General features: G+C 37.6%; 1 pseudogene; it reads right to left on the minus strand.

The window, feature by feature from the left end:
• Positions 1-2749: 2749 nt before the first annotated feature.
• On the minus strand, positions 2750-3424 carry LOC109439011 (platelet-activating factor acetylhydrolase IB subunit alpha2 pseudogene; annotated as a pseudogene).
• Positions 3425-19256: the final 15832 nt, after the last annotated feature.

The following is a 19256-nucleotide window of genomic DNA, read 5'->3' on the forward strand; positions in this document are numbered from 1 at the left end:
TATCAATGGGCATTTTGGTTATTTCCATTTCTTGACTTTTGTGAATAGTGCTGCAATAAACATAATGGTGCATACATTTTTTCAAATTAGTGTTTTGGCTTTCTTTGGATAAATGCCCAGCAGTGGGATTGCTGTGTCATAAGGCAGTTCTATTTTCAATTTCTTGAGGTACCTCCATACTGTTTTCCATAGTGACTGCACCAATCTGCAATCCCACAAACAGTACATGAGGGTTCCCTTTTCTCCACATCCTCGTCAAAACTTGTTTGTTGATTTATTGATGATAGCCATTCTGACAGGTGTGAAGTGGTATCTCATTGTGGTTTTTATTGGCATTTCTCTAATGATTAGTGATGTAGAGCATCTTTTTATATATCTATTGGCCATCTACATGCCCTCTTTGGAGAATGCCTCTGCATGTAGTCTGCACATTTTTAATTGGGTTGTTTTTTTGTTTTGTTTTGTTTTGATTTTTTGGTGTTCAGTTGCATAAGTTTTAAATACATTTTGGATGTATCATTGGCAAATATCTTCTCCCATTCAGTTGGATATCTCTTTTTAGTTTAGTGCAGTGTTTTGTTGCAAAACAAAACAAAACAAAAACAAAATCTTTTTGTTTTGTTGAAAGTTTCCTTTGCTGTGAAAAACCTTTTTAGTTTGATGTAGTACCGCATGTTTATTTTTTCTTTTGTTTCCATTGCCCAAGGATATATATCAGTAAAAATATTACCAAGCTTAATGTCTGAGAGTTTACCTCCTATGTTTTCTTCTATGAGTTTTATGGTTTCAGGTCTTACATATACATCTTTAATCCATTTTGAATTAATTCTTAATATGGCATAAGAAGGTGGTCCAGTTTCATTTTTTGCATATATCTGTCCAGTTTTCCTAGCACCATTTATTAAATAGACTGTCTTTACCCCAAAGTAAGTTCTTGCTTCCTTTGTCATATGAGATATGACAATTACATTCGCGAACTTGCCATCGTGTGCTTACATTGGCAGCACTGTACAAACAGCTCAGTAAGGTTTCATAACCTTGGTATATCAATGTCTCACAGCTGTATTTGTGTCAATGTATGGCAGGGTCTAGCTGAGTGACACTCATCATTGTTGTTGCATGTTTTTGTGTGCAGTTGTGAGAATGTCTGAGCTTGAATTAGGGCAACAAACAAACATTATATTTCTTGGTAAAGTTAGGAAGAGTGGAAGTGAAATCAGGAACTTGTTAGTCCAAGTTTATGGGGAAAATGTCATGAAGAAAATGGCAGTGTACAAATGGATTAAACATTTTCCTGAGGGGAAAGAATGCATCATTGATGAAGAGAGATCAGTGCAGCCAGTAATGAGCAGAGCTGATGAAAACATTGCAGAAATTTTTCGAATTGTGTGTCAAAATTGTTGGCTGACTGTGGGAAGCAGAGCAGACCAAGTAAACATCAATAAACAGTTTGGAAAGTCTTAACTGAAAATCTTGGCATGACAAGGTGTGTACAAAAAGGGTCCCGAAGGAGCTCACTGACAAACGCAAAGGAGAGTCAAAATTTGCCAAAACCTTTTGGAGAGGCAAGATGATGTTTTGGGCTGTGTTATCACTGGTGATTAAACATGGGTGTACCAATATGACCATGAAACAAGGCGTCAAAATGCACAATGGAAGCCAGCCAATTCTCCACAACCAAAAAGTTCTGTCAGTCTAAATCAACAGTCAAAACAATGTTGCTAACCCTTTTTGATATTTAGGGATTGTTCATTATAAATTTGTACCAACTAGACAAACAGTTAACCAAGTTTACTATTTGGAAGTGCTGAAAAGGCTGCATGAAAAAGTTAGATGAAAATGACCTGAACTTTTCGCCAACAATTCATGGTTTTTGTATAATGACAATGCACCAGCTCACACAGCACTTTCTGTGAGGGAGTTTTTAGCCAGTAAACAAATAACTGTATTGGAACTCCCTCTCTACACACCTTATCTGGCCCCCAATGACTTTTTTCTTTATCCAAAGATAAAGTAAATATTGAAAGTAAGCTATTTTGATGACATTCAGGACATCAAGGATAGTACAATGACAGCTCTGATGGCTATTCCAGAGAAAGAGTTCCAAAACTGCTTTGAAGAGTGGACTAGGCACTGGTTGGTGCACAGCTTCCCAAGGGGAGTACTTCCAAGGTGACTGTAGTGATATTCAGCAATGAGGTATGTAGCACTTTTTTCTAGGTTGAGTTCATGAACTTCATTGTCACACATCATATGTTAAAACATTGAGAGTACATATAAATAAAGCAAAATAAAAACAAAGGCTAAATTAAGAAACTTAAAAACTTGGGGGTGCGGGGACTTCTGTTTTAAAGCCAAGTAGGTGTGATTCTGCTCAATATATATATAATATAAGCCATAGAAAAAAAGGCCAAGGAAAGAATCTTCATTTTGTTCAGTATTGAGGCTTGCTGTTTCCTAGGAAAAACAGTGATAATTCAATGACTGTGTCATACATACAACTAAAAAGTCCTTTTCTGGTTTCAAATGAATTTAAACAACAATTTTCCTTGTCTCATTTTTCTCTTGTGTGAAACATACGTTCTATGTACAGAACCAGTTTAATCTTTCCTCCCCTTCAAACACTAGATATGAACATCCAAGAATTTTCTACAATGCAAAGTGCCTTAAGAAAGAGACGGCTTCTGTAGTGCCGGTGACATGACTGATCCGAGGAAGCTAGGGTCCTGGTAGTGCTGATGGGCGCCAGTCAGGCAGTGGTGGTTTGTTTCTCCTCAGGTGTTTCCTCCAACAATTGCATCATCAGTTCATGTAGGGGTTTGCAGATTGTTGCGTAGCCCCTTCCTGTGAGATGCAAAAACTCAAACATGTCGTGGCAGGAGATGGCACCGTCCGAATGCACGAAGCCCCCATCTGTATCCAGGAGCTGAACACTGGCGAGCTTCAGAGGGGAAGCCTTGAGAAGTTGGTTCACCTTGGCATTCTTTTGCCTCAAAGGGTTGGGCTTCTCACTTCAAGGTAACAAACCCAATACAACGATTTTGGCCTGTAGCTGCCCTGTGTTGATAAGTTGTAGGATGGCCTGGATTCCACCTGCTACTTCTGCGGTATTTTCATGGTTGGTTGTTTCTACCCAGACAACAATGACCTTAAGTTTCATGTTCTCCAGTTCACCATTCTTTAGTCTCCACAAAATATGCCTGATTGTATCTCCTCCAATTCCCCAATTATGTGCATGGAGTGGGGAAAAAAGCTCTTGCCATATCTCATATTGCTGCACCATGGAGTCCCCCACAAACAGTCCATCAAGCTCTTTGTCTTTACAGTCCAAGACAAATCTGTTGTGCTGAGACATCCATCTGTCATCTTGAATATCTTCCGCTGCATGTGGAATGGCTGCTGGCTTTGAGTCTCCTTGGCTCATTTTACACTCAGGCAGAGGGTCACTGCGGGCCCCAAGTGGCTGCTGCCCCGGCGGATGGTGTGTCTGTTGCTCGCTCAGTTCTGGTGGCCCTGCTCCAACATGTCCCTCCTGGGGCCCCAGCACAAGCAGCAGCACCCTTAAATCTCTTTCCTGATATTTACATCTCTTTCATGCATCAGTTTTTATGTTCTCTATATTTTCCTTTAGTTACTTCAGTATTTTTAAGACAGATTTGTTTTTTAAGTCTGGTTAGTAAATCTTTCACTTTGTCTTTCTAAGTGACAGTTTCTGTTGATTTATTTTTTTCTTTGAATAGTCATAATTTCCTGTTGTTTTGCTTTGTGACATTTTTGTTGAAAACTGGACATTTTAATCTTATAATGCAGTAACTCTGGAAATCATTTTCTCCCCTTTTTCCTCCCAAAGTTTTCTTTCTCTTCCTATTTCCTTTCTCTCTCTCTCTCTCTCTCTCTCTCTCTCTCTCTCTCTCTCTCTCTCTCTCTCTCTCCTTTTAAGATATTGTAGGCCATATGTGTGCTTCACTGGGAATCAGTCTAACCTGTAAACTTAAGGTATTATTAGGTCTTTTCTGAGCCTGTGTTTTTTCTTGGGCACATGTTCAGTGACTTTCTAAATGCCCTGAATATATAGTTGCTTTTGAATGTCTTAGTCTTGACATATTTGTCTCTTAAATGGGAAAAATGAAGGAGAGGGAAGTATGAGAAAAATGAAGGGGAGAAATATACTAGTGCTCCAAATCCCCTGTAATTAATAGTGAACTTGAGTGAGACAAGCTTGCAACAATGGCAGTAAAGTTTGTAACAATGGTTGTTTGTAACAATGGTTGCTTGCTTCCATGTTTGCACTTCCATGATCAGAAACCACATCAACAATCAATTCACAGATACACAATATTTGGACAATAGAGCCCTAATTCCGTACTGTGGCTCCCACACACTCCAGAAGCACGTGAAGCTCTGCCTTCCATGGGGCTGGGGAGTGGCATATCAATAGCTGCTATGATGTTAAGAGCTGAACTTGATCCAAATTAACTGCAATTAACTGTGAAAATCTTTCCCCTGAAATTAAAGGCCTTTGAATAGAATCCAGAGTATCAGTATAGTTTCATCAGACAGATTCTGCCAGTATAATTGTTGCCTAGGTGGGGGATGGTTTAGTGGTACTTCCTACTCTGCCATCTTATTAGAATCCTCAGAAACCCTCTTTATGTTTGTGATGACACAAATCACAGATTTTACATTGTGCATCCATTAATATAGATTTATAATTGTTTTGTAAGGATTTATATTTTAATAATATAAGAGAAGTACAGCATAGGGAATATAGTTCAATAGTATAATAATTATGTATGGTGTTAGATGGGTCCTACTAGACTTATCATGGTGATCACTTTGTAAATGATATAAATGTCTAATCACTGTATTGTACAACTAAAACTAATATAATATTGTATGTCAACTATAATTGAAAAATAAATTTAAAATAATATAGGAAAAGACAGTTACTTACAAACCAAAATTTCAATACTACTGGCTTTTAAATTTCACTATACAGTTATACTTACTTTTTTTTTTTGGCAAGGCATTGAATTACCGTCTAGTGTCTTTTTCATTTTATGCTGAGATTCTCCCCTTAGCATTTTCTGTATGTCAGATTCCTTCCATCCCTCAGGGAGACCTCAGATCAAAAACCAAACCAGCAAACATAAAAACACAATTCTTGTACAATGAGGTCAGATCCACTTTCTGTAGAACCAGGAACTCACACCAGGAACATGGGCTACTCTCCCAGATAACTGCTGGGATGGGAAAGCAGTGAGGTAAGGATAAGTTAAAATACCACAAAGCTCTCATTCCATCTTTCAGTCACCTTTTTCTTTATAGTCATTTGCTTGGTGTTTACAAATATTTTGACTTTTCTCCAGAGTTGTTACAAAGCTGATTATGACAATTTTTGCCATTTTTGTGGAGAGATGTGTCCTTGGAATTTCCTATTCCACAATTTTCATGATGTCTGGCACAGATATTTATGTATCTTTATGTAAATGGATGCTGTCCGCAATTCCTGTGGCTTGGAGACATTTTGCCCTTATCTACTAATTGTGTCTCTCTCCTTTGATAATCTCTGATCTAATAATTAAATATATGAGCATGCTGTGTGCAACGTTTTTGCTTCCCCTACAAAGAGCACAGTTTTGGCAGTCAGAATCTCAATATTGTCTGACCGATGATTGACTGTATTGATGCAGCTGATGAATAGGAGGATCACCTAAAAACGGTCCCAACGTGGGGATGCTAGCCAGCTAAGACCTCAGGTAGTTTTAAGAAATGGGAGCTGTAGTGCTGAAAGTTTGACATGAACCAGTCCTATGATTAGATACAACAGAGGAGACTGAGAGAAAGAAGTGACAGAACCCATGATAACTGAAGCCAGGATGTCCACATTAAAATAAGAGATCTTGGAAAGGACAGGGCATATCCCAACCCTCTGTGCTACCTGTAGTGGAAGTGTCTTTTCTGCCTTCCATTAATGCACCTGCCCAGAGGAGAGGTGTGAAATGCATCCTGCATCCTGCTTCTCAATCCAGGTGCCCTGGCTCTACGCTATGTCCCCTCCACGGGCACTTCACCTGAATAGGTCTGGAGTAGACATGTTCCTCATTCCCACAAAGGTGCTGTATGGTCCAGCTGTGACCCTAAGGCAGCTGGAAACCCTTGTGGGAACCAACTACAGTCTCTTGAATCAGGGGGGATACATTGGGAAATCTGACATGGTGTTTACTGATTTGAAGGCAGGGTTATTGAAAGACTCCTAGTTAATTGACAAGGATGGAGACCATACCACACACCAGGCCAAGGTGACCTAGGAAAATGAACTCACATGTGGAAAATTTTTGGAACCCAACTGCTCCTAATCTGCTGTTTTCCAGGAATGATGTAAGTCCAGTTTTCCCTTTAGTGGCTCCCCTTTCTACCAATCCCAAGACTGGAGCTGTCCTGCTTCCACAGGTGACATGACAATTATGGTCCTAGAGGGAGATGAGCTGATGACATCCCTTCCCTATGACATGTCTTGGGAGCCTCATTTCACTTCCACAGATTCACTCCAAAGACTCAACTGGGTGAGTGTCTGTTTCTCAGCTTCACTAATGGTGAGAGCTCAAGACTCAGGTGGCTGGTGGGATGAGACAGGATTTTTGCAATGAAGTGTTAGGATAATTCTCATAATTTCAGTCTTGTTTCTTAGTGAATTATAACTAAATATAATAAATATTTCCAGATGAAAAGGTAAATTTTATGACTTCATAAAGCTGTAAATGTCTAGATTTGTGAAAGAATATATTTATGATTTTCTGATGTATTTGATTGGGATTGCATTTGATTTCTCTCATTTTTATATTGTTCTGAATTTAGCTTTCTGTATGCATTTACATGACATCTTATCTTTTAAAATATAATATGTCTCAATTAATATGTTTTAGTCTTTTTCTTTTGTTATTTGCGATCTGCAGATACTTTAAATATTAAAAAAATTTAAGACTGTGTTTAAACTTGTGATACATAAAGCACAAGATGTTCCTAACCTTTTAAAACGATGAGATTCTAGCACATCACCATAATAATGGTTTTGTTTATTTCATCATAGTAATTGCTAAGAGATTTTTTTTCTGGTTACCACGAAACTATCTGAAAAATACCACCTTATGCTTCTTATATATTTACAGACTTCATTATTAGCATAATGAGTGTGGGCTGAATATATTCATCTTCAGTTCAAATATTTTCCTAAAATAAATTTAGTTTTAGTATTTCAGGTTTTCTAAATAAACTAAAGCTTATAATAAGGATTAGAATATTATGTTAGGTGAACTTTGTATCTCGATGAGAGAAAAATAATGTGTAACATTTGAAGGAAATAGTATACTCTTACCAAAATATTTTACAAACTTAGTATCCCTAACGTTTCCTGCAAAAATTTCAAATTATATTTCTTTATTAAATTACATATTCACAAAAGTAACAACTACATTTCAATTTAACAGAATCATCACAAGTTTTGTGTTAATGTCTCAATTCATTAAGAATGGATGTTTATAGTGTCTATTCCTCCTTAAGCTGCAATACAGGATGAAATCCGGGCACTGCATAAATCAGAAGGAACAGAATGATGATGGTGGTGACTGTCCATTTGTGGGTACAAGGGTGTCAACATCTCACAAAGTTTTATCAATAAAAAGCCTCTATTTGTATTTCTGACCATTAGAGAATTTTATGTTTGCCTTAAATCCTCATGTTAAATTTTTGCATTTCATACATTTAGTGAGGATAATGTTAAACAGCCTGAGTTCCCAATGGATCTAATGAGATTACAAGGAGCCCAGAATACACACTGTTGAATTTCCTCAAAATTCTTAATTTGACACAGTTGCCATGACACTAATGTTCTCCTACAGTTATGCACAGAGTTGAGAAGTTAAAACACTTTACAAGCACTTGAAACAAGTGAGTTATACTTTGCTGTTGTCTGTTTGGTTCCAGTGCTTAAAAACACGCACTGTCAGAGATAATTCATTCAGTTTCCCCAAATTTATAGTATGTGATTTGTGATCAACTCCTCCTGTGTTATTCTGTCACCTACCACTGCAGTCACTCTCCCACCCCCTATGTTTTTCTCAGGAGAACTGAGAATAAAGTGTGTAGAGATTATAAATACCCTTATCGGCAGCATTGTGCTTCTAGCTGCACCCTACCCTAAGTTCAATTGCCAAAAAATGATAAATGCATGTCAGTTAATAAAATAAAGGTATCTGACTTATCTTTATCTTTTGGCATTTTTACATTATATAAGTGTCATTTCGTGGAACCAGTCTTGGTGGGAAAAGTGTTTAATTCCTGCAATTGTCTGCTATGTTTTCAGTTTGCAAAATACTGGAGCTGAACCGACCATCGTCTTTCACCTTGTCACCTGCAGTTCTCATATTTATTTTATGCTGTTGGTGTCTAGTCACAGGTCTTACAATGAAGTTTATATGGTGAAATTGATGGGAAAAAAATGACATTTTGATTAATAAAATAATGAAACAGAAATGAAGTTATTTATTATGTAGTTTTATGAATATAATAACTTTTTAAAATAAAGTGCAAATATTTACATAGAAATAATGCTCATAATTCATAAAATAACACAACTCTAAAAGTTAGATATTATTATAAAGATGAACAAATACGTTTTCTAAATATCACCTGTCCAAAGACAACATATCTGCCTGTTCCAAAAGTATATTTTGGGATCTTATAAATGACTTACTTCTTTCATTTCACTACCTTTTACTTCTGATATCTAATATAAACCCACAGACGTCATGTCTAGTCTTTTCTTCCTTGTCCTCTTCATGGTTTTATTTTTCTTATGATTATCCAAACCTGTGTATATGCTGTGGGACTTAACAATTTGAGAATAGTCTCCAGTGTAAACTCGTATAATGAGCATGGACTTGATTTGCATGATCTCTTCTGAGAGTGTTCAGCGGCTTCATCTTCTACTCCAAGAACTCCTAGTTGTCACTTCTCATGGTAATTGATTAAATGTGCATTCAAATCAATAAGTTTTAATGTCAGAACCAAATTTTCCTTTACACTCTGAGCAACCTTTATGCGGCTTCTGCGGACTTCTGTTCTATTTATGCAATATGTGCACTGTGTTTTCCCAAACCCCATGATTCTTCCACTGGAGGGTTGTGAGATTCAGCAAATAGAAAGAGCAGGCAATTAAGCAGAAATTACAGAAAAACAACAAATAGCTCGTTAGTGTAAGTATGCATTATCTACATATTTACATGGAATATTTTCATGCAATATATGGGACTTCATTAACATATTTGTTGTTTATCTGAAATTCATATTCAAGCAGGTGCCCTGATTTCTGTCTGGCACTCTGTTCTGTGGGAACCATGACCCTGTGCTACACAGACTCAGCACCAATACTCGCAAGAGCCTCCCCGGACAGGGGGCACTCTGACCATCCAGTAGAACTCTTTGGCAGTATGTCCCTATTACTGAGTGGGGTGGAGAAGAAATTAGAAAGGTTAGCCAAGTATCCTTGAAGTGAGTGAAAACAATTACAATTCTTATCTATGTAATTTTATATGATGATTTTTATTATCTCTTTTTTTGGTATATGGCTTACAATACATGCACTATATAAATGAAATAATTTGGCTATATAGTTACTAAATAATTACACATATTAGTGTTCCATTCCAAATACTGCTTCACTGGTTGTGGGCTGGTATCTTTAAATGGGCCTTCAAGTCACTATTATTCTGTTTTTTTCTCCTGAGAACGAGCCCAACTGTGGTGAGGATACAAATGTACGTTGGCAGGAACTAGCAGATTTTCAGTCCTGGCAGTTGGAGATAATTGAGTGCCTTTATTAATCTTATACAAGCATAAGTTACAACAATTTAATCAACTGTGCAATTTTTCTTTTATAAACTCACATATATCAAGTGGTTTTTAGAGTAATACTGTGCATTACGGTGCATTTCTGAACATACGTCAAGAATACGAACTGTCACAATTTCTTCATTGTCTTACACTTTTATCTTTTGGGGCCCATAGAGTTGTCAGTGACTTTGAAAATATGAGTCACCACTCATCAATCTCAAAAGAGGAGCTGAAGATATGTTTGTTTTCCTACTTTTTTTGTCATCATACAGCTGAATTTTTCTAAGCCTTGGATTGAATGGATAGGATAAAATATGACTATATCCATGGAAAATAACATGTGGAAGTAACTTAAAATTTTTAAGTAAATTTTTTACATAGGATTCTGATACTAGAGGAACTTTGATGTAGAGAATTACCCTTATCATTGGTGACCTCATCATTTTTAAGGGCATGGTAATGTTTCCTGTATGAAGTAAAGTTTCCAGAAAAGGCTCATTCTGTGATCCATCAAGTTGATGGGTCCTCATAGATGTCATAGGTAAATAAATGCAGCATTTGTTCTTTTGATAACAGAGCTGGATTTCTCAATTCTCTCCTGAGATAAAGAGAGTTTACATAAAGGGCTTCTGGAATGGAGCAAACTGTGAGATAACTGGGGCCATTTTGAAGATGTACAATTTAAATAATTTGGACAGGGAAGAATAATGGCCACCTAAAAAATGTCCATTTTCTAATTTTTGTAATTTACTGATGTACTAGGTTCTATGGGAATAAAAAAATTAAGGTGACCGATGAGTTAATTGTTGTTTATCAGCTGACCTTGAGAGAGGGCCATTACCCTGCATTATCCTGTTTGGCCCAATATAACCACAAATGAGTGCCCTTAAATGTGGAAGAGGGAGGCAGGAGTGCATTGGTCTGAGTGATGTGGTGTGAGAAAAACTCAATCAGGCATTGCAGGTTTTCATGATGAGAGGGGGCCATGAGCCAAGAAATATGGGCAACCTCTAGTTATAGAAAAGGCAGTTATAGAAAAAGAATTCTCCCCTAGAGTTTCCAGAAAAGAATGAAGTTCTGCCGACACCTCTATTTTAACCCATATCCAAACCCAACTTGAACTTCCTATATCTAGAATTGTAAGATAAAATTATGTTGTATTAAGCCTTTAAATTTGCTGTAATATGTTACAGCAGCAATAGGAAATTAACATGGGAGTAGTTTATTGTTTGTCCCATGAGTAGACTATTTAAAATAGTTAATATTAATGGATTTCATTGTCCTGTCAGATTAAATCAATACGATTTCTTAACACTGTTGACAGGACTGCACTGTCTCTCCTACACAGAGGTTATAGTGAATAAACCATGAATGAAGCCAAGAAGAGATATAACGAGCATAGAATTGCTTTCTCCAATTGTTTCTGTTGGCGATTCTATGCCCATTAACATAAAATTTAGTTAAATTCAGTTGTTCAAACACCACTGAATAATTTTTATATGCCCATCACTGTTGTGGGTGCTGACTGTTAGCAAGTCAGCAGAAAAGTAAGAAAATGCTTTATAAAGAAGGAGACCCAGGTATTGAAGGAGTAAAAATAATGTGCACCCTCTACCAATATGATTATGAATGTGTTGGTGTTTTTTATATATATAAAACTTTTTTCATATATATTTGAAGAAATATATATATAAATTTGAAGAAAACCATACCAAGACTGAAATTTTAGTAATTTATAAGGGTTAGTCATTTGACCAAGAATAATGGATGCAATATATATGGTATTGGTAATGATGATTTTGATAACATAAGAAATAATATTGGTGATGTAGGTTTATTTTTCTTTCAAATATACAAAATATGCTAACTCTTTCTGCTTAAGAAGATGAACTTGCTTTCCACTTATGTTACCATTAATAAATTCCTTATTTTCCAAGCTGTCATTGGAATCACCACAAGCACCTTCCTCCTTCTGCTCCATTGTCACACTCCTGATTCATACACCTAGGCTCACCAACCTGATCCCGAGTCACTTGGCCCTCGTCCACATACTGTTGCTCCTCACTGTTCTGTTCTTGGTGACTCCAGGTCTCCTTGAATCACTGGATTTTGGGGATGACTTCAAATGTAAGGCCTTGGTCTACATGAGCAGGGTCATGAGGGGCCTCTCCATCTGCACCACCTGCCTCCTGAGCATGCTCCAGGCCATCACCATCAGCCCTAGCACCTCCTGGTTGGCCAGGTTTAAACAGAAATCCACTAGTTTCATTTTCCATTCCTTCTTCTTATGGATTCTCAGTTTGTCTTTCAGTCATTACCTTATCTACACTGTAGCTTCTTCAAATGTGACGATTATCAAACATCTGGGGCTCAGTAAATACTGCTCACTTTCACCCATTAGCTATATCTTCAAGGACTTCTTTTTCATGCTGTCATTATTTAGAGATGTCTTCTTTGTAGGAATCATACTGCTTTCCAGTGCCTACATAGTGATTCTCTTGTCCAGCCATCGGAGTCAATCCCAGTACCTTCACAGCACCAGCCTCTCCACAAGAACCTCCCCAGAGAAAAGGGCCACCCAGACCGTCCTGCTGCTGGTGAGCTTCTTTGTGGTCATGTACTGGGTGGACTTCATCCTCTTTTTCTCCTTAATCCTGTTGTGGGCTTATGCCCCAGTCATCGGAGCTGTCCACAGGCTTGTACTCAGTGTCTATACCACTGTCAGTCCTTTGGTGTTAATCAGATCTGATAAAAAGGTAATCTATATTCGGCAAAATATGTGGCAAAAGGCCCATTAAATTATATCAAATTATTGATTAATATAATTGCCTTAATAATAGAGTCTTTTGCCATCAGTCAAATTATACAAGTAGCACAGGCTCTCCTGATTTAGGTAAAATGTATAAACTCATATGTTTTAATATATTTAAATATCATTGAATCCTGTGCTGCACTTTCCTTATGGTTTCTTTATTTCAATTATTCACCATAATTCAACATCGCCACATGGTTAAAAGTCCCTCACCATTCACTTTTCTTTTCAGATCTTACACAGAATAACTTTTCCTCCTGAATTGTATATTTTAGAACACATTAAGGGTATTAACTTGAATTTTAATATCTCTCAGCACTGTTAATTGTGTATTTCTCTGATTTCTCATTTCTAATGAGAACATGGATATTTTGTTTTCACCTTTGTAAGATATCAGTCTTTTCTTTTTCATTGCTTTAAGTTTTCTTCATCTTTGGTTTTACACACTTTGACTATTGCTTTTTTTTTTTAATTTTTTAAATTTATTGGGGTGACAATTGTTAGTAAAATTACATAGATTTCAGGTGTACAATTCTGTATTACATCATCTATAAATCCCATTGTGTGTTCACCACCCAGAGTCAGTTCTCCTTCCATCACCATATATTTGATCCCCCTTACCCTCATCTCCCACCTCCCACCCCCCTTACCGTCTGGTAACCACTAAACTATTGTCTGTGTCTATGAGTTTCTGTTTCTCATTTGTTTGTCTTGTTCTTTTGTTGTTTTTGGTTTATATACCACATATCAGTGAAATCACATGGTTCTCTGCTTTTTCTGATTTATTTCGCTCAGCATTACACTCTCAAGATCCATCCATGTTGTCACAAATGTTCCTATATCATCTTTTCTTACGGCTGAATAGTATTCCATTGTGTATATATACCACAACTTCTTTATCCATTCATCTATCCAAGGACATTTTGGTTGTTTCCATGTCTTGGCCACCGTAAACAAAGCTGCAATGAACATTGGAGCACATGTGTCTTTATCTATAAATGTTTTCAGATGTTTTGGGTAGATACCCAGGAGAGGGATTGCTGGGTCATATGGCAATTCCATTCGTAATTTTTAAGGAACCTTCACACTGCCTTCCATAACGGCTGCACCAGTCTGCATTCCCACCAACAGTATATGATGGTTCCTTTTTCTTCACAGCCTCTCCAACACTTGTTACTATTTGTCTTATTGATGATAGCTATTCTGACTGGGGTGAGGTGATATCTCATTGTGGTTTTTATTTGCATTTCTCTGATGATTAGTGATGTTGAGCATTTTTTCCTATGTCTATTTTCCATTTGTATGTCCTCTTTGGAGAAATGTCTCTTCAGGTCTTCTGCCCATTTTTCAATTGGGTTGTTTGTTTTTTTGTTGTTGAGTTCCATGAGTTCCTTGTATATTCTGGATATTAGCCCCTTATCGGAGGCACTATTTGCAAAAATCTTCTCCCATTCAGCTGGTTGCCTCTTTATTTTGTCAATGGTTTCTTTTGCTGTGCAGAAGCTTTTAAGTTTCATATAGTCCCATTCGTTTATTTTAGCTTTTACTTCCATTGCCTTTGGAACCCAAGGTCCATAAGTTTAGTACCTATGTTTTCTTCTATGCAGTTTATTGTGTCAGGTCTTATGCTTAAGTCTTTGATCCATTTTGAATTAATTTTGGTACATGGTGACAAATAGCAGTCTAGTTTCATTCTTTTGCACGTGGTTATCCAATTCTCCCAGCACCATTTATTGAAGAGGCTGTCTTTCCTCCATTGTATGTTTTTCACTTATTTGTCAAAAATTATCTGTCCATGTTTATGTGGTTTTATTTCTGGGTTCTCAATTCTATTCCATTGGTCTATGTGTCTGTTTTTCTGCCAATACCATGCTGTTTTGAGTATTGTAGCCCTGTAGTACAAGCCAAAGTCAGGAAGTGTGATACCTCCATTATTGTTCTTTTTTCTTAAGATTGCTTTGGCTATTCGGGGTCTTTTGTGGTCCCAAACAAATCTGATGATTTTTTGTTCTATTTCTTTAAAAAATGCCTTTGGGATTTTGATGGGGATTGCATTGAATCTGTATATTGCTTTGGGTAATTCGGCCATTTTAACTATGTTGATTCTTCCAATCCGTGAGCATGGAATGTCTTTCCATTTCTTTGTGTCTTCTTCAATTTCCTTCAAAAATGTCTGCTAGTTTTCAGCATAAAGGTCTTTCACATCCTTGGTTAAGTTTATTCCTAGGTATTTTGTTCTTTTTGCTGCAATTGCAAATGGAACTGTTTTTTGTATTTCTTTTTCTGAGATTTCATTGTTAGTATATAGGAAAGCAATAGACTTTTGTACATTGATTTTATAGCCAGCAACTTTACTGTATTCGTTGATTGTTTCTAATAGCTTTTTGGTGGAGTCTTTAGGGTTTTCTATATATAGCATCATGTCGTCTGCAAAGAGTGATAATTTAACTTCCTCATTCCCAATTTGAATGCCTTTTATTTCTTTCTCTTGCCTGATTGCTCTGGCAAGGACTTCCAACACTATGTTGAAAAACAGAGGTGATAGGGGACAGGCCTGTCGTGTTCCTGAATGTAGAGCAAAGGGCTTCAGTTTTTCACCATTAATTATGAGCATATATGGCCTTTATTATGTTAAGGTATTTTCCTTCTATACCTATTTTATTAAGTGTTTTAATCATAAATGGATGTTGTATCTTGTCAAATGCTTTTTCTGCATCAATTGATATAATCATATGATTTTTGTCCTTTATTTTGTTTATGTGATGTATCACATTGATGGATTTGTGGATGTTGAATCATCCTTGTGCCCCGGGGATGAACCCCACTTGGTTGTGATGAATAATCTTTTTAATGCATTGTTGTATTCGATTTGCTAGAATTTTATTTAGGATTTTTACATCGGTATTCATCAGAGATATTGGTCTGTAGTTTTCTTTTTTTGTGCTGTCCTTACCAGGTTTTGATATCAGGGTAATGTTGGCCTCATAAAATGAGTTAGGGAGTACTGTGTCTTCTTCAATTTTTTGGAAGAGTTTGAGCAGGATTGGTATTAGATCCTCTTTGAAGGTTTGGTAGAATTCACTAGTGAAGCCATCTGATCCCGGACTTTTGCTTTTGGGAAGGTTTTGGATGACTGATTCAATTTTGTTACTGGTGATCGGTCTGTTTAGATTTTCCAGTTCTTCATGGTTCAACCTTGGAAGGCTATATGTTTCTAAGAACTTGTCCATTTCTTCTAGGTTATTGAATTTGGTGGCATATAGTCCTTCATAGTATTCTTGGATGATCCTTTGTATTTCGGTGGTGTCCATGATAACTTCCCCTTTTTTGTTTCTGATTTTGTTAATTAGTGTCTTCTCTCTTTTTATCTTAGTGAGTCTAGCCAAGGGTTTGTCAATTTTGTAAATCTTTTCAAAGAACCAGCTCTTTGTCACATTAATTTTTTCTATTGTCTTTTTGTTCTCTATTTCATTTAGTTCTGCTCTAATTTTTGTTATTTCCTTTCTTCTGGGTTTCACTTGTTCTTCTTTTTCTAGTTCTTTAAGGTGTAACATGAGGCTATTTATTTGGGAGTTTTCTTGTTTCTTGAGATAGGCCTGTAATGAGACAAATTTCCCTCTTAAAACTGCTTTTGCTGCATCCCAAAAATTTTGGTAGGATGTATTCTCATTCTCATTTGTTTCTATGTATCTTTTGATCTCTCCTCTAACTTCTTCTTTGACCCAGTCGTTCTTTAAAACTATGTTGTTTAATCTCCATGTACTTGTGTTTTTTCCTGCTTTCTTTTTGCAGTTGATATCCAATTTCGAAGCCTTGTAATCAGAGAATATACTTGGTATGATTTCAATCTTCTTAAATTTGCTGAGGCTGATTTTATGTCCCAATATATGGTCTATCCTTGAGAATGTTCAGTGTACACTAGGAAAGAATGTATAGTCTGATGTTTTAGGATGAAGTGCTCTATAAATGTCAATTATGTCCATTTCATCTAATGTGTCATTTAGGGCTGCTATTTCGTTATTTATTTTCTGTTTGGATGATCTATCCATAGCTGTCAATGATGTATTTAAGTCCCCTCGTATAATTTCTTTGCCTTTTGTTTTTGTCTATTATTTCTGTGTGGTATTCTATGAGATTTCCCTCTGTTTCTTCTTTTATTACAGTATATATTTCAGTTCTGGAGTTTTTTTGAGTGGTTACCCTTAAGTTTATGTAAAAGAAAGTTTGATATTTAGAGTATTCCGTTTTCTTCAGCATGCTTACTTTCTCCATTCCCATATTCCGGTTCAGGCCTTTACTCTCCCCTTTTTTATGTTTTGGTTGCCACAAATTGTCCCTGTTGATGACGGTCGAATAGCCTCCTTTAGTATTTCTTGTAGTGCAGGTCGTGTATTAGAAAATTCCCTCAGCTTCTGTATGTCTGGAAAGGTCTTTATTCCTCCTTCATATCCAAAGGATATCTTTGCTGGATATATTATTCTTGGCTCATAATTTCTCTCTTTCAATAGTTTGAATATTTGGTTCTACTCCCTCCTGGCTTGTAGAGTTTCTGCTGAAAAATCTGATGATAATCTAATGGGCTTTCCTTTGTAAGTTACCGTCTTCTTTTCCCTGGCTGCCTTGAGGATTCTTTCTTTGTCGTTGATTTTAGACAGAGTCAATACAATGTGCCTTGGAGAAGGCTTGTTGGGATTGAGGTAATTAGGTGTTCTATTTGCTTCTTGGATTCGAGGGTCCAGTTCTGTCCACAAGTTTGGGAAGTTCTCATCGACAATTTGTTTGAATATATTCTCTGTTCCCTTCTCTCTTTCCTGTCCTTCTGGTATGCCCATTAGTCTTATATTGCTCTTTCTGATGGAGTCAGACAGTTCTTGTAGAGTTCTTTCATTTCTTTTAAGTCTCAAGTCTCTTTCTTCTTCCATCTGTGTAATTTCTAGGTTTCTGTCTTCGATGTCACTGATTCTTTCCTCCATCTGGTCAACTCTACTACCTAAGCTGGTTATTTCATTCTTAATTTCTTCTATTGAGTTCTTAATCTCCAGAAATTCTATTTGGTTCTTTTTTAAAATTTCAATCTCTTTCGTAAAATGCTCATGCTGCTCTTTGTGTTTCTGAGTTCATTTAACTGCCTATCTGTGTTTTCTTGCATCTCGTTGAGTTTTTTCAGAACTGCAATCTTGAATTCTCTGTCATTTAAGTCACATATTTCTGTATCTTTAAGTGCCTTTTCTGGAGATTTTTCACTTTCTTTCTGAGCTATCTTGTTGCCTTGGTTATTCATGGCAATTACTGATTTACTATATCTCTTCCTAGACATCTACAGGAGTGGCTTCTGCAATAGGTTGATATGAAGCGGTCTTTCTTTTGTGTTCCAGTACTTATTGGTAGAATGTTTTATTTTTTCTCCAACTGCAGCTTATTTTTCTTCTCCCACATGGTAGTGCTATGTTTTCTCTGCACTATTCCAGCTTCTTACACAATGGGGGGATTCCCTGGGAGACGGGCTTCTGCTCTGTTAATAGTTCTCCTAGGTCACAGGGCACAGTGTCCTGGTGGGTATGCGGAGAGCTTTTGATGTTCCAAAGCTCTTCCAGCTCCAGATTCAGAGCCCGTATGTTTTAGCAGCTCTGTTTACTCCTGCAGGGATCCACCCAGATAGGTGGGGTCAGGGGCAGGGTGAGTTGTGAGAGGTGGCCCAGAGCAATGGCGGTGACCACCACCACAGCCGGTCCTGCTTCCACAGCTCCCTCCCCTTTGCCGGAACTAGTTGGGGTGCGAATCTGTGTCTGCGGTCCACAGTTCTCAGAACAGCAAATATTCTGTTCTTTTGATCTGACACTGCTACTGTTCCGCTTCTAGCACCGGGCAGGTGGGGGTGGGGCGAGCTCTGGGAGGGTAGGGAGGGGGCGGCTAGTCTCAGTGCCTAAGGTTTCCGTTCTCTGCTCGGCAGTGAGGGCTTAAACCACCGTTTTCAGCCTTCTTCCCTCAGTCTTTCCTCCGAGGTCTCTGCCATAAGCGTTGGTTTCAGCCGTGTTATATGCTGCCCCCTTAGCCCTGTGGGGCATAAGCGGAGCCCTAGCAGTCCGAGGTCTTCCCTCTCCCGCAGCTGCGGTAGTTCCGGGAAGCAGTGAGCTCGGAGCACTGAGTTAGGTCTGCGTCCTGCCCCCGCGCGCCTCCGTCACCACACTTCTCCCTTTCCTCCTCCCCCCATTCGCGCGATTCTCCCAACTGTAGGTGACTTTGGTAGTGGGCCTCTTCGTCTTGCCTGTCTGCTGTGCAGGGAGTCCTTTGTGGAGTTATTGTTGTTCGATTTGTTGTAAATTCCATGGGAGCTTTATGGAGGCTCACCTCACGCCGCCATTTTTCCTCCTCACTCACTAGTATTTCTTTAATTTCTAATGAGACCATAGTGTGTCCTTATCACCCATCTCGACTGAGTGTGTCTCTCTGTGTCTCATTGTGTCTGCGTGTGTTTCTGTATCTGTGTTTATGTGTGTTTGTGTGTCTGTGTACATCTATGTATATCTATTTGTATTTGCATGTTTGTGTGTGT

This window comes from Rhinolophus sinicus, chromosome 5, assembly GCF_057876585.1.
Source record: "Rhinolophus sinicus isolate RSI-liver-muscle chromosome 5, RSI-T2T, whole genome shotgun sequence".
NCBI classification, from domain to species: Eukaryota; Metazoa; Chordata; class Mammalia; order Chiroptera; family Rhinolophidae; genus Rhinolophus; species Rhinolophus sinicus.